Raw genomic sequence first — 7,197 nt, 5'->3', positions numbered from 1 at the left:
TACTTAACGAAAATATTGTAATATAATAATAACGACCTGGCGAGTGCAGCCAGTGGGGGGGCAGTGAGGTGAGTGGTTGAGTTCATGTTGTGGAGGACCCCCTGCCATGGGCCCCAGTGCACCTTTTGTATCTGCCGTAGTTTTTCCTGCACTTGTAATTTACACAAGAACAATTCTTTCTAAGAAAATGAATGTTGTTTTCTAACATCTCACTGGTCATCACTGATGGTCTGTAACGCGTTACTTAGTAACGCGTTACTCTAATCTGACCACATTTTTCAGTAACGAGTAATCTAACGCGTTACTATTTCCAATCCAGTAATCAGATTAAAGTTACTTATCCAAGTTACTGTGCGTTACTATTTTTGTCATTTTCCTTAGTGAAAAGATATTTTTGCTTTCTTCTTGGCAGGGGCGGAGCCAGGGGGTGGCCAGTGGTTGCCATGGCCACCATAAAGTAATCTTCGGCCACCCCTCTGGCCCCCCACCAATTTTTTTGCGGAAGCATTTCTGCATGCAGGAGCAGCGCACCTCAGATAAGTAGTTCTTCACCAAAACAGTGCAGTAATACACTCAACATAAATGTCAACCACCAACACCATTACAGAAGAAGTAGTACTATTTAGTGCTACTAGTACTATTATTACTATTTAGTAGTATTCATGGCGCGCTACGAGTAAAAGCGCCAGCTGGCTCTGCGCATTCCAGTGTTGCCAGATTGGGCGATTATCCGCCAAATTGGGCGGATTTTGTTGGAAAACAATTTAATAGCAGGTAAATAACACTTCTATTTAAAAGAAAATCTTCCGTTTTAAGAAGCTCCAGCATTGTAGAAGGCTATTAAAAGTAAAGTCAATTTTCATTGCTGATTTAGCGTAATAGTGTTGGTCAGTCTGTATCATATTCTTGAAAGAAAATTAAAATTTGTTTTCCATGCATTCATGCTAGCATGTTCTGGGATTCAATTGAGTCTCATCAGTACACACAAGTTGGCAGTCAAATAATAAAGTATTGCAAAGGAATATCTTTGAAATATTCCTCATTATATAACTAATAAAGTAACTTGTAATCTAACTTAGTTACTTTTAAAATCAAGTAATCCATAAAGTAACTAAGTTACTTTTTAAAGGAGTAATCAGTAATCAGATTACTTTTTCAAAGTAACTAAGCCATCACTGCTGGTCATGTAATGTGAATTACAAATATATTTTCTGGTCTTTTAAGAATGTTAAGTGTACTATAGGGCACAGGGAGCAAGTGTGTAGGGAAGGTCTCAGAATTGACCGTATCCGCCTGTGCTTATTTTTACATTTTCAGCATTTAGCAGACGCTTTTATACAAAGCAACTTACACAATGAGCGAAACACAATGAGCAATTGAGGATTAAGGGCCTTGCTCAAGGACCCAACAGTGACAACTTGGTGGTGGCGGGGCTTGAACCAGCAACTTTCTGTTTACTAGACCAGTACCTTAACCACTGAGCTATCACTGGCCATTATATTGTTCTTAATCAGCGTTCTGCTTCATGCACGTTTAAGAAATGCAATTAACCACAAAGACACACATTTACGTGGCACAAAGAGCCCAATAAAAATAGTTTGATTAAAATGTTTCATCTTGAGAATTTTTTTTTTATCGCGATTAAAAATTTAACGCGTTAATCGCGATTATGACAGCCCTAATAATAATATAAAATAATTAATGAGACACACATTAGGGAGCTCAATCTGAGAAAAACATGAACTTAACTTTTGCTGTGGTCAATTTGCAGCGTGGTGAGCAGAAAAAGAAACAGTCTTTTTGTAAACACGAAGTGCCGTCAGTGAGCAGCTCCCCAATCTCAATCCGCTCCCTACTCACTCCCCCTCTCCACTCCGCCTCCGTTTGCGCGTTCACGTGGAGGGTCCCTCTGTAGTGGAGTGTTAGTGAGGAGAGAGCGGATTGGGAAAGACCGGTAGCTAACGTAAAACTGCTCGAGTGGAAATAATCGATTTCATATCAGTTCACAATGCTCATAAATAGACAAACACGAAAACGAAGGATATTTTATCTATAATTTTAGTACGTTTTAGTTAGTTTTGTAAACGCAAAATGCAGTTTCAGTTAGTTATCGTTTTTTCTTTTAATTACCGTTTTTATTTATTTCAGTTAACGAAAATGTTTTTTCAATTTCAGTTTTCGTTATTTCGTTCGTTTTCGTTAACGATAATAACCCTGGTGATTCGGTGTCTCTGGTCGGCGGACCTCATACTTACCTGGCATACTTACCTTTAACACACACCAAAATCTACAAGCTCTTTCTTCACCAGCACAGAAATCAGGAGAGAGCAGAACGCAGTCCCCCACTATCAGAAATTATACAGTCGAGATTCCCACATTTGGGGAATTCGCAGCGGTCAGCACAACCGGAGTGTAATGACTGAGCCTCGCCCTGGGTGAACCACCTTCTTGATCATGGTCTCGCTCCTGCCAGGTAAGTATGAGTTCCAGAAGCACCGCCGAACAGAGACACCGAATCACACACCGTTCACACTCACGGTGACTCCACTCGTCTACTCATCACACCAGCACAAACCTCACCGAACACAAACCCGCTATTCTGCAACATCAAACCCACCACGCCCACATTCACCTGACAAAAGAAAAAGAAACACCAGTCGATTTAACCAAAGTCAAAGAAAAAACATTTCACTGTAAAAATACACCCGCAAGCATGCAAGTGCCAAGGAAAATATTCCCTAAAATTACAAGGAAGAAACATTGAGAAGAACCAAACTGAACATGAACTTGTCCTCTTTGGGTGGTTTGGAGGATAATTTGAATGAATCGGAATTAAACAATCCATACATATAATAATTAAGTTAAAAACAAGTGAAATGCATGAATAATTTGATTAGAGATTAGAGAGATTCAGTTCAGTCTGTGGTAAAGTCTAATAGTGAGTTCTGGACATTGAGTGCAGATTCTCATCTTATTCAGCAGAAATGGCATTGTTGCCATGGCAGCCTCAAACGTGAAGGCTTGGTTTGATTTAGTTTAGTTATTAATTCAAGCTTTTCTTCTGCTGTTAATGGCTTTAGTTGAAGCTCAAATATGTTTTTGTAAAGCTAATGTAGCAGACTCTGTTATTAGACCAGTGACACATTTAATGACTACAAATTTAATGACTACAATGAGAAATCATACTGAAACAATGTTCATGATGGTTCTTAATTAAGCTCGTTAGATGAGATCACTCTATACTCATTGTACTTAAGAAAACTAAGCCCATACTTAGTGTGCCATCTACAGACCATTCTTGGTATTACAGGTCTAACTCGGTTAAACTTGTAGCCTGTACACTGTAAAAAATGAATCAGTGATCCAGTAGATTTCATACAAATGTTTTGTGTTAAATTTATTTAATGGAATTGAGTTCTTGAATTTATGGCTATTATTTGAGTAAATTTTACTTATTAAAAAATGCTATAAAATCTACTTATTTTATTCGTGTGAATATAAAAATAATAAGTTATATAAATACGTTGATTTCAATTTACAAGCACTTCCGGTCTGTGCTCGCGCGTGTTTGTTTTTTCTCATCTAATCCTCACTGGTTCTGAAGAGCCTCAACAACGGAATCCAGACTGCACAGTTTGTGAGCAAATGAACTAAGGTAAATAATTCTGTTCTATTAATCTGTATAGTTACCACAGTTTATTACTGTAAACTTAGTATTAGTTTTAAGTTGAACGTGAAACTGTGTGTTGTTACATTTGCTTCAAATAACAGCATTACATGTTAGAGATGCTGAAGTATTCTTGTAGTTTTATTAATTACAACCTCTCACTTTTCTCATTTGAAAATAGGTTGAACTGTTCTTTAGGCTAGTCATTTTGTGAACTGAGCTATTTAGGTGGTTCATTTTGGCCTTTTTTTGTAACTTAGCAAATATCTCTGTTGGCTGAGGTAAGTTAGCTAGCTAATAAAAACTTTTCTCATTGGAATGCTTAGAGGAAACCACTTTAACCCAGCGTTGAGAGCGAAGTTAAAACATGATAACATACAGATGGTTCATCTGACATTTGATGTCTGCGTGTTGCATTTCCAAAAATGTAATGTTTATTAACTGCATGTTTTGACAAGACAAATTAAAGTATTAACAAATTACTTTTGACACTTTTCATACTATAATAATTGATGTTGCAGGACCCTGAAGGTTTAGAACTGGACCAGCTCTCATCGTCAGTAGTTATGTTGAGGAACATGGGAGCTTCTGCAGGTGACACACCAAAGGACATCATGATTATTATTGAGAAAGTACATGTCATCACAGGACTAAAAGATAATGCTATGGCTCATGCTGCCTTCCTTGGCTTGACCCATGTGCTAAACCTCAGTTATCCCAGCCGGCAGGCATTACAAAGGCATGGCTGTGGAAGAAAAGGGTCAAGTATTGGACCGGCCTACCAGAGAGAATGTGTGGAGAATTTTGTAAGAAATACGTGACTATGATAACTCTGTACTTTTGCACATCTTAAGACAAGTTTTCAGGAAGAATGGTACAAAATACACTGGAACACTTCATTCACCGTGCCAAAACATCTTTGTGTTGAGACAGAATGGCAACATTACAAAGTGGTAAATGCTTTACCATCCCAACTTTTTTTGGAAGGTGTTGCAGCCCTGGGGGGTATTCCAGAAAGCGGGTTAAGTGATTAAACCAAGTAAGTTAACACAGAATTAACGAAAACTCTGGGTTTTCCATTCCAGAAACCGAGATTAAAGAGAGCCTGTGTCAGTTACTATAACAACTTACGCTCTGAAGCTAACCTGCTCGCTGGCAGGTTAACTTAAACCTAAACCCGGGGTTACACTCACTTTTCTATTGTAAACCTGCCGTGTTCTTTCCTCCAGGATCCAGTGGATACAGACGCACTAATTATTCAAAGAGATCTTAGTCGGAAACGAGTCATTAACCTCAGATTCTTGTTTATCTGTAATAAACATCAAAGATGAATGCCACAGAATAGCAGGTTTGTCTTTAATAATAAAGATAAAAACTGAAAAGTAATATAAAATAGCTCTGCACCATCTTAAGGATTCCCAAGGGTTAGTGGCTGCATGGATGGAGCTCACATTCCCATTAAAGCACCAGCAGAAAATGAAAAGGATTAGGTGAACAGCAGACAGAATATCCCTCCACATACAGGTAGTGACCATTATCTTAAAAAATAAACAAATGTTTTATATAAAACAGTGTAACATTTAATACACATTCTGCAACTTACTGTTCTCCATCAAGATCTTATGTGATGCTACCCACATTACAAATATTGAAGCCAAATTGTCAGGCTCTGCGCATGATCACTGAAAATAAAACAATTCAACGAGTTAAATTCCTTGTCCTTATTCTTTAGTAAGAACATTTATATTTATACACCCTTAGCACCGACACCCATCTTAAATTCAAGCAACTAAATTTTTTGCCTTGTCTGTTTTATATGCTCCACCTGAGGATCACACTTTGCAGTTTGTTTCTCCAGATGGACCTTGTATTGATCATTTACACCCAACTTGAAAGAAAGAGGCAAAAATAGCATGTTTCGATCAAACAGCTTTTTGTGTTCTCAATATTTCAGATATTTGGTAAGACATTTTTACTGTTCTAAGCTGAGCTTTGGATGTGGATGGTCCCTCATCTGATTCGGGACTGCCCATCACATTCTGTTAGAGGACAGTCATACACATTACCATGGTAGATCAAATGAAATGCCATGCTCTATGTTCAACATATCCTGTACCTCTATAGGCCTGCCAGTATCATCCCACCTTGAGGCAGAGGAGATGGTTTCTCTATCATCATTCAACAGTGTTTTTTTTTTTTTTTTTTTTTGTATTAAAGAACATTATTTATACTCATCAGGATCTAGGGACATTTCGATCACTAACAATTGCAGGAGGCTCAAAACCACCAATCACAGGAGAGACGGCAATAAAAAGTGTTCAGACTGTACCAATGCAGTTCTTAATGTTCCACAGTTTATGCTCTACAAATTGATGATTTACATGTAATGAACATGCCTTGAACATAGACAGTTTTTGTATTTTATTTTTATCTGCTGCTATGAGCATCCCAGCTAGCAAGATAGATCTGGGCCGATTCCGGCTCCGGTTCGGCAGTGTCGGCTGTCTGTCGGCTCGGCACCCCACATCTGGCCCGATAACGGCTGCATGTCGGCATAGTCGGCTGACTGATACTCGGCTACATTGCGGCACTCCGCATCTGGCCCGATAACGGCTGCATGTCGGCATAGTCGGCTGACTGAGCCTCGGCTACATTGCGGCACCGCGCAAATGGCCCGATTACGGCTGCATGTCGGCATAGTCGGCTGACTGAGCCTCGGCTACATTGCGGCACCGCGCAAATGGCCCGATTACGGCTGCATGTCGGCATAGTCGGCTGACTGAGACTCGGCTACATTGCGGCACTCCGCATCTGGCCCGATTACGGCTGCATGTCGGCATAGTCGGCTGACTGAGACTCGGCTACATTGCGGCACTCCGCATCTGGCCCGATAACGGCTGCATGTCGGCATGGTCGGCTGACTGAGCCCCGGCTACATTACGGCACCCCGCATCTGGCCCGATTACGGCTGCATGTCGGCACTGTCGGCTGACTGAGGCGATGCTATTGCCAAGTTTTAGCACCATGCACTGATCAGAGATTGTTTTTAAATTGAAGAATAAGTTATTTAGCAAGCTTGCAACTTCCCTTTAACACTGGCATAAATGTAAAAGAACCTTTTACTCGCTGTCTTTTGCAATCATCATGGCTCACACTGACAAAGTTTCTAGGTGCTTAACAAACCATATATGTTTATATAACTAAATACAATTTTAATAAATAAATGGCTTACGGGAACCTCTTGCATTGGTCTTGGCTATTCGATGCACATAGTCATTTAGGAAATGAGGTATGAAAATGGCATTGATAGCTTTTTTTTGTTTTGATAAACTAAAAAAGCTTTTACATGCACTTTATGAGTTTCAGTTTTTCCAGAACTTTTTTCATGAATTTGAAGTTTTTCCTTCAATCCATGTTCCTTTCTTATGATCCATATTAAAACCATGTAAACATAAAATGATTAAACACACAGCAGTTGTGCACATTTTGGCAAGCTGAACTATGCAAAAGACCACAAAACATTTAAGAAA

General features: G+C 39.3%; 1 non-coding gene across 1 annotated transcript; it reads right to left on the bottom strand.

Moving 5' to 3' along the window:
• Positions 1 to 2,318: 2,318 nt before the first annotated feature.
• On the bottom strand, positions 2,319 to 2,481 carry LOC134329703 (U1 spliceosomal RNA). Its single transcript, XR_010014927.1, has one exon. It is a non-coding gene; the product is annotated as a U1 spliceosomal RNA (small nuclear RNA).
• Between the last annotated feature and the right edge of the window lie 4,716 nt (positions 2,482 to 7,197).

The sequence above is a fragment of the Trichomycterus rosablanca genome, chromosome 15 (assembly GCF_030014385.1).
Source record: "Trichomycterus rosablanca isolate fTriRos1 chromosome 15, fTriRos1.hap1, whole genome shotgun sequence".
NCBI lineage: Eukaryota > Metazoa > Chordata > Actinopteri > Siluriformes > Trichomycteridae > Trichomycterus > Trichomycterus rosablanca.
This window is presented reverse-complemented; position numbering and strand designations above follow the sequence as displayed.